The sequence below is a fragment of the Bombyx mori genome, chromosome 21 (genome assembly GCF_030269925.1).
Source record: "Bombyx mori chromosome 21, ASM3026992v2".
NCBI lineage: Eukaryota > Metazoa > Arthropoda > Insecta > Lepidoptera > Bombycidae > Bombyx > Bombyx mori.
In genome coordinates, this window is record NC_085127.1 from 6,633,564 (window position 1) to 6,642,189 (window position 8,626).

The window sequence follows — 8,626 nt, forward strand, 5'->3', positions numbered from 1 at the left end:
ATCGTCAAGTCCCACATACCGCGCGCGCCTCTGGAAGTTCGGCCGCAAGCCAGAGAGAAAAAAAAGGAGTAGATAATTGATAGGGTTAAATTGATAATATATAGAAGAAACAGATATTGTTTTTTGTAATATCGGACTATTGGCCGCGATTTTTGTTGTACTAGTGAACGAACCTATCCTCCTACTTGTTGTTCCCTGGGACAAAAGAGAAACAAAGGATCACAACTATAATTTCGTGACCCACCTGAGACATGAGGCTGTTGTTGTTTAAGGTCCAAAGGCCCTCGGGTGGGGCAGTGAGCTTTAACAGTTTTCACCATTGCTCTGGGTATTGGGCTACGCATTGACAACAAGCCAGCTTAGCCCCATTTTTGCACAACAGTGTGCCGACAAGCCAGATTATGATATGAGATATGATATCATAATCTGACCTGTCGGCTAAGAATGTGGCTACCATCTCATGCCACTGAGTTTCTTAATGAATTTTCTCAGTGCGTCGCGATTCCGATCCGATGTAGATTCTACGAAGCACAACTCTTGCTAGAGCTAGTGTTGACAAATTATCTCAATTTGAGCCTGAGCTCACCTATCCGTCCGGGCTTACCTGAAATAACCCTTTAAACTATTAGTGAACAAGGATAAAATTAAAAGTGTCATATCTATTGTCCCATTCTTGGAAACTGAAGGCACGCTAGCTTCGTACTAGAAAAAAGCAAGATGATAGTACTTACTCAGGTGGATTCACAACATTCCCTTCACTAACTTCCTGCTTATTTTTGAACAGAAATAAACACGTGTAAGTTGCATGTATTACACTACCGCGGGTGAAGACCAAGTTACAGAACAAAACTATACCCACATTTTCATATTATGATACTTTAATATTACAGACACATTTATCTTCGTGTAGAGAAACTTGCGTCTTTCAAAATCAAATACAATAGGTTAATACTTAAACAAATCTATTGATAAGAATATAAAAATAAACATTTTTGGCAGTTTCGTTTCTCTTTTGATTCGAGTACTTGTCAAAACAACAAAACTAGTTTTTAAAGTATGTAACTATCTTTATTGTAAAGTTGATAGGATGTACAATGATTAAAAGATAGATATAATGATGAAAAGCTAATTTTTCAGGCTTGATTTAAGGCTGAACTTGCGGAAAATTTTACTAGCTTTAAACGTGCCAAGTTTTGAGTCGAGGAGATTTATCAATGTTCTTGCATCCACACACTCTACCGAATGAAATATTTGGACAATGTGGGAAGACGGAGGTGATGTCAAAACTTTAACGAGGCTAGAATAATATATTCTAACCGATTTTTACTTTAAGTATGCGATGAATCGGTAATATTAAAATAGACAAGAAAAAAAATTGTTTAATTTTTTATAATGTACCTATCTTTTAGATGATTATTTTTGTTATTTTTTGTTATTTATTTGTTGTTGTTTCGTGACTATTGCATATTTAGTAGTATAAATTTACAAGAAAAAATAGAACTAAAATGAATCAAAATCAAAGGGTAAGTAGCAATCAAAGGAAATTGTTGATCAAGCATTTTTTTAAGAGTCGGATGTATTTTTAATAAAAAATATGTGAACGTACAAAATATACTTATGATGACAATTTTTTTTAGTAAGCATTCTAGATTTTCACATTATATTCTAATGTCTGTCTCCACAGTGATCAAACTCGGTACGAAACGGGCTACGAATTTTAATATGCTTCATCTTCCATTTGTCACTCTAATGTTATGTTTCTTAGTTTTTGGAAAACAAATGGCGCACGGGAATGCGTACATTTTTAAACATACAAACATGACTTTTGTATGCGACTTCATTATTTACAGCCCTGAACTCCAATATTTGAAAGAAAACTAAACATCGGTATATATTTGAGTTTTTGTTCACCACTAACTTCTAGCACTGTAATTACGTAGCCAAGGTCCACAGTGGCGACCACACGTGAAAGGACAAACCCGAAATCCATACAAACTTGGGCCTGGCGTTACAGTGCTAGAATTTGGGCATAAGTTACAATACCTAAGAAGGCTTCATGAGCCCAATTTTCAGGTCTCCCAGCAATGGCCAAATTGGTAAAATCAGACAATGTTTACATTTTAGGTTATGTTTATTGTTCGAGATATTTTAATAAAAACGATATTTTTGAGGCTGTTTCCTACTAAAGATGAGTAATTTTTTACGAAAGCTGTTGCAACAACAGGTTGCTTTAAAATAAAAATGGAACCTGTTACGAGAAATCGCGTGTTAGGTTGTTTACGAAAACGAACGAAAGCCAAAAATTAAAAACAACGTAATGCGAAACGCGCTGCGCACGAAATGATTTTTTTAAGGGGTTTTATGACCTGGTAACTAAGACCTTTAGGTCAGTCTTATTTTAATTTTTATGAAAACTTTTTTATATGAAAAACTATATTTATATGATAACTTTTTTATATAAAATATAAATCATTACGTGCTCCCATATTATCTCATCACATTTCATTTCATTTTATTTCATGCCTTTTTTATTTTTATTTTTTATTGCTTAGATACCCATCGACGAGCTCACAGCCCACCTGATGTTAAGTGGTTACTGGAGCCCATAATCATCTACGACGTAAATGCGCCACCCACCTTGAGATATAAGTTCTAAGGTCTCAGTATAGTTACAACGGCTGCCCCGCCCTTCAAACCGAAACGCATTACTGCTTTACGGCAAAAATAGGCGGGCGGGAGGCGCGGACGCACAAGAGATTCTACCACCAGTAAAGTTATTAATGTAACTACACCATAGAAAAACTCAAAGTACCAAATCGACTTTTTCATGTTATATTTAAGATTGCCAGTTGAAAATATTTTGAATCGACATGATTTCGTGTCATAACTAAATGGCACAGTTATTTATTTCTTTTAATGATTTTTGTTAGTAGATTTTGGTGCTTTACGTTACGTTATTCAATGAGATTAAGTTTATAGTCAGGCCGGCGAATCATGGCACAACTAAATAGCGGCAATCCAAAATATCTTCAGTTGGCAACATTACAGATAACTTAACACGATTTGATACATTTGTATTTTTCTAGGGCATAGTCACATTAATATAAAAATGCAAAACTATCCTTTCATGCTATATTTAATGTTGTCAGTTGTAGATATTTTGAATTGCCGCCATTGTAAGTAGTTGTGTCACGATTCGATGGCCATACTCTATTTACATTGATTAAAATACCTATAAAAACAGTCATTTATCCTAAAGCAAAAGAGTATTAATTATTTTTTACACTCGATTTCCACTAAATCGATCCTATTTTATGGATGCTCTAATTCTAATCCGCACGTTTGTGGAGCTAGTTACGTATGTATATTGAAATAAGTGTTGCAGATGTTTACAAAGATTGTTTAAAACAAAAAATTGAATTCAACTTATTTTCTACACTTGGCCATTGTCAATGAAGCTAAGATTTCAATAGGTTAATCAAGCAAAATAGACGAATTTTTTGGTACATATCCCATTCGTGTAACGCTTAGGCCCAAAATGGGGTTTCTCCTTTGAACGATGAGGTTCAGGTAATAATACTTGCGAAAGGTAATTTTTCTTTTATATTACAACGCTTATTTGAAAGATAATTATGAGCCTAAGAATTTAATTACTGCCTTCCCTTAAGTCAGCAGACTTTTGCTGATTAGTCAGAAACTAACAATAATTGCATACAAGAGAAAGTCAACTACTGTGCACCATGGACCATTTATAAATAGGATGGGACTTACGGTATGATTGGCCAAGTTACTTATGGTGCCAATAATAGATATGGTTTAATATATACCAGACCCATCACTGCATTTTCATTATTAGACGGGTAAATCACCCCACAGTCCAATTCGTGTTAATTGATTACCCAAAGATATCATAACTAATAAAAGTTTACTACCCAATACTAAAGTAATTAAAGGATTAAACCAATTCCTTGCGTCTATGCTATTAGAGATTGCACTTCCATAGGATCTCATGTCTGCTCTCATTTAAGCTCGTACGTTAACTAATTATAGTGAAGCGATTCAACTAATTTAAATATTATTATTTTTACCTATGCTGATAGCCTTGAGAGGCTATTTCAGCTTCACCCTAACATGTAGGTGAGCTCACGGGGCTCAAACCGGGAGAGTTGCTTACACTGGCCCTAGCAAGAGCAGTGCTTCGCAGAATCTACAATCGAATCGGAAACGCGACCCACTGAGAAGATCCGGCGAGAAACTCAGTGGGCTGTGTCTATGGGTTAATTTATTCGTTGAGCCCTTCGTCGCAAACGACGGGTTCGACGAGGACAGTGACCGGATTCAAATAAGAATCTTACGCTTAAATTAAGTAAAAAATCGATAGGTGCAAATTCAGTATAGCAATCTAGTGTCGGTCTCCCTGCGTTTTGTTAGTAAATATCTTTCGCAGTTCCACATGAGAGGCTCCCGAAAAAAGTATCGGAGTGCGACGCTTGTTCAGTGGAATTGCAAAGGGACGCTACGGGGATTGTTTCGGCTCGCTGAATTAAAGTATTCGGTTGAACGTTCTGGAATTTGGATTTACTGTCCTTCGTTTGTTTCGATGGGTAGCGGGCCTCGTGACTACTATTACGATTTCAAGGTTTATTTGGAATTTTCTAGACGTTTGGAGATTTTATAAATGGTACTTCGTTTATTGTTAAGAAATTTTCGAAGCTAAAAGGGCCTAAGAGCCCAAGGGCAACTATTTCTTCATAAGGGCATCTATGGGACCCGAATTGCCACCGGCTGAGAAGGTTCAACAAGAAACAAAATGGGCTGATTTTATAGGCTATAACTATACTGTAGCTGTACTTGGGACCTTAGAACATATTTCAAGCTGGGTGGCGCATTTACGTTGTAGATGTCTGTGGGTTCCAGTAACCACTTAACACCAGATGGGCTGTGAGCTCGTCCACACATCTAACCAATAAAATCCGGCGTGTTTTGGTTGCGACTAACCTTATAATTAGTAGCGTCTAATAACACTGAGAGTGGATTAGGTGGATCTAAATATGTGAATACCGTCTATACATTTTGAATGAGTGATAACTGCGTACACAGTGTTTTAGTAGAGAATGGATTTCTGTTGGGTCTTTAAACAAAATTTGCTGTTGCTAACTGATGAGCATACGACCCACCTATTAATAGTGACAGTAACTCAGGAATCTCAGCAGTGGCAGGAGCATAAATAAGCCGCTGCCTTCTGCTGAGGTCTCTTGAGTCTCGACTAAAATCCATTTACCTGCAATAATATTTTCATAGCAGTGAAGAGCTCCTTATAAGCGCCACGGTCGTTTTAGTGTCAAAAAAACTAAATTTTACTTACCTGGTGTAGTTAGTGACAATACTATTACTGTGGTACATTTACTTTACTGATTTTTACTAGTGGTTACTTTATTTACTGTTGGTAGGATCTCTTGTGAGTCTGCACGGGTAGGTACCACCACCCTGCCTATTTCTGCCGTGAAGCAGTAATGCGTTTCGGTTTGAAGGTCGGGGCAGCCGTTGTAACTATACTGAAACCTTAGAACTTATATCTCAGGGTGGGTGGTGCATTTACGTTGTGGAAGTCTATGGGCTCCAGTAACCACTTAACACCAGGTAGGCTGCGAATTCGCCCACATATCGTAGCAAAAAAAAAAACGATTTAAAAAATGTTGTGTTCAATTAATACGAGAGTCGATTTTCACTAAAACGTCAGTTTGTACTCACTCGTTCACGATAAATTATAGTAATAAAAGTAACTTTCGTCGCATTGTATCCGTAACCTGCTATTAACCGAAGCAAATCTGATAAGACCCTATTCGTAGGGCAGAGTCGCATTTGGACACGCTCAAGAAATATATTTCAAGTAAATCGAGTTCTTTATCATATTTCTTAATGTAATTATAGTTCTAAAATATTATGATTCTAACATTATAAATGGCTTGTCCAGTGTATAAAGGGCCTTTGGTTTATATAAGGGATTTTTATTGCATAAAGAAAATTATAATATTTTTATTTATTTATTGCGTAAATGGTAGATGCTTATTCGAAGCATACGATTTATCAATTAGTTCGAGTAGTTATCATTAATCGCGTTTTGTGACACCCACCCAAATATTATTATTCTAGTCCTAACACCACGTAACCGAAAACGTGAATTACTTTCTAAGCTTTTTATTTCGGGAAATAAAACGTCTTTTATTATTTGTTATTAACACACTTCACACGAGAAAAACTTCGGGAAAACACGCTAATACTGTATTATTACAGTACTAGCGTGTTTTCCCGTAGTTTTTCTATATTTAATGTTTTTCATCTAAACTGTAAGTAAATACTACTTTTTTGGAGTTTACTCCTTTAGAATCGATTTACATATATAGGCCCGGGGTATGAAAATTATGGGGACCAAAATCGTACTAGCATGTCACACGAAATGCGTTATGCGCCTGATTGCGCATGTCACACGAAATGCGTTATCGCAGGTGACGCCGGGCTGCTGCGCCGGCAGTCCGCCACAAAGCCGCGTACTGATCGCGCGTTTCTCTCATTATTGTATTTTCATATATTTGTTAGTCGTTTGTTTTGTGTCTCGTTAATTTGTTAATAATCTGTAGTGTATCGTGTTGTCGTAATATAGAACTATTTCTCGTATTGTTTCGTTTAATTTTTTATATCCAGTAAACTCCAGTCGTGCGTCGGAGCGGACACACACACTTTTTTTTTTCACTATTCTTAATCAATAAGTTTCCAGTAAATTTCCACGAAAACAAAGTAACACCAGTAACACTGTAAAATTATTCGGTAAAATGAAATCCATATTATTGTAGCTGCTTAGTTTCGTAGCAACCGTAGATGCAATTAGCTACGGTCCGTAGCGCTTCGTTGTTAGCCGTAGCATTGTTCGATAATTATTATTGTTACGAGGTCACTAGTTTAATCGTTACGTGAACATATTTAATCGAGCACAGTATAACTTTGCAATAACAAGGAAGCCCCAGGACTTCGATAATATTAAATATAATACGTAATATTTAGCTCTACGATACATTTTGGAACCTCTGGGTCTGCGGAGGGACTTCGGTTCCCTCTGTATTTTGCACCGTATGTTCCATGGGGAGTGCTCAGAGGAATGATACCGGCATCTCGTTTTTACCATCGCACCGCCCGCCACCGGAGTAGAGTTCATACATACTACCTGGAGCCTCTGCGGTCATCCACAGTGCGTTTCCAGAGATCTTTTTTGCCACGTACCATCCGGCTATGGAATGAGCTCCCCTCCACGGTGTTTCCCGAGCGCTATGACATGTCCTTCTTCAAACGAGGCTTGTGGAGAGTATTAAGCGGTAGACAGCGGCTTGGCTCTGCCCCTGGCATTGCTGAAGTCCATGGGCGACGGTAACCACTCACCATCAGGTGGGCCGTACGCTCGTCTGCCTACAAGGGCAATAAAAAAAAAAAAAACCATAGATACATAGGGATTAATTTCCGTTATTTTTATTCAGTATCTACTCAAGTGTTGTGTTGATGGTAGAAACTTGTTTGGCTTTTGTTTACCTTAAAGTATGCAAGCAGTATCACAGTCAATCGAGAGAGTTCTCGAATGAAAATACACTCAACTTAGTTTTTTTAATAAATAAAAAATATATATTGTATGTCGTATATAATGCTGCTGTGAAGCAATAATGCATTTCGGTTTGAAGGTGGACAGCCATAAAAAAACAAAATCATAAAAAACAATCATAAAAATCAATCATCACAGACAATCATTAAAAAAGCTGAAACTTAAAACCCAAAGTGGGTGGTGGCATTTACGTTGTTCATAGCTATCTATGGTCTTCGATAATCCCTTAATACCAGAAGCAATTAAAAAAAAGTTACCAAACAGTTTTAATTTCACTTCAAACTTTCGTTCTACGTATAAACCCTCAAGTTCACATCTGGCTCGATCCTCAGGGCCTTATTTGTGTTGCACGCAAAATGTAAATTTACCATGCAATAAATAATACGCACGTTAGATATGCTAGACTGTTCACGTAAATTATTCGTCGTTCACAATGACAAACATTTTCCCACTTCGTTGCGACAGAATTATGTATATACATATAAATAATACGACTACTCAAATGTTTGACCGAAACTCTAGTACAATCTCGAACAGTAGTTAAATAGTTATATTCTCACACATCAACGGAGTTTACCGTTTGGGATAACCTTGTTGTAAATTTGAGTGGAGATAGTTCTATGTAACAAATAATAAAATCTATGCTGGATTATATAGACTCTATGAATACTGATGATTACTCTATGAGTAATAATTAACAATCAAGTATTGTAAATATACGTCAACTTTTTTATCGTCGTGGGTGTGCAAATAAAATAATGGCTTACTTTATTTTTCAGGGAATACAGAATAAGAGATAATCCGCTAATCGCATTACAAGTTGTTTTTCTTGTACAATAGATTAAAGCTTAAAAAGGAGCTTATAATATCGTCCAAAATTTCAAATAATTGATTATGGCGGGTCGATCTTATATTTCCCTTTCAGTATAATTTATTATATTAGTATCATGTTCATGTCATCCAACAAAATTACCTTTGAAG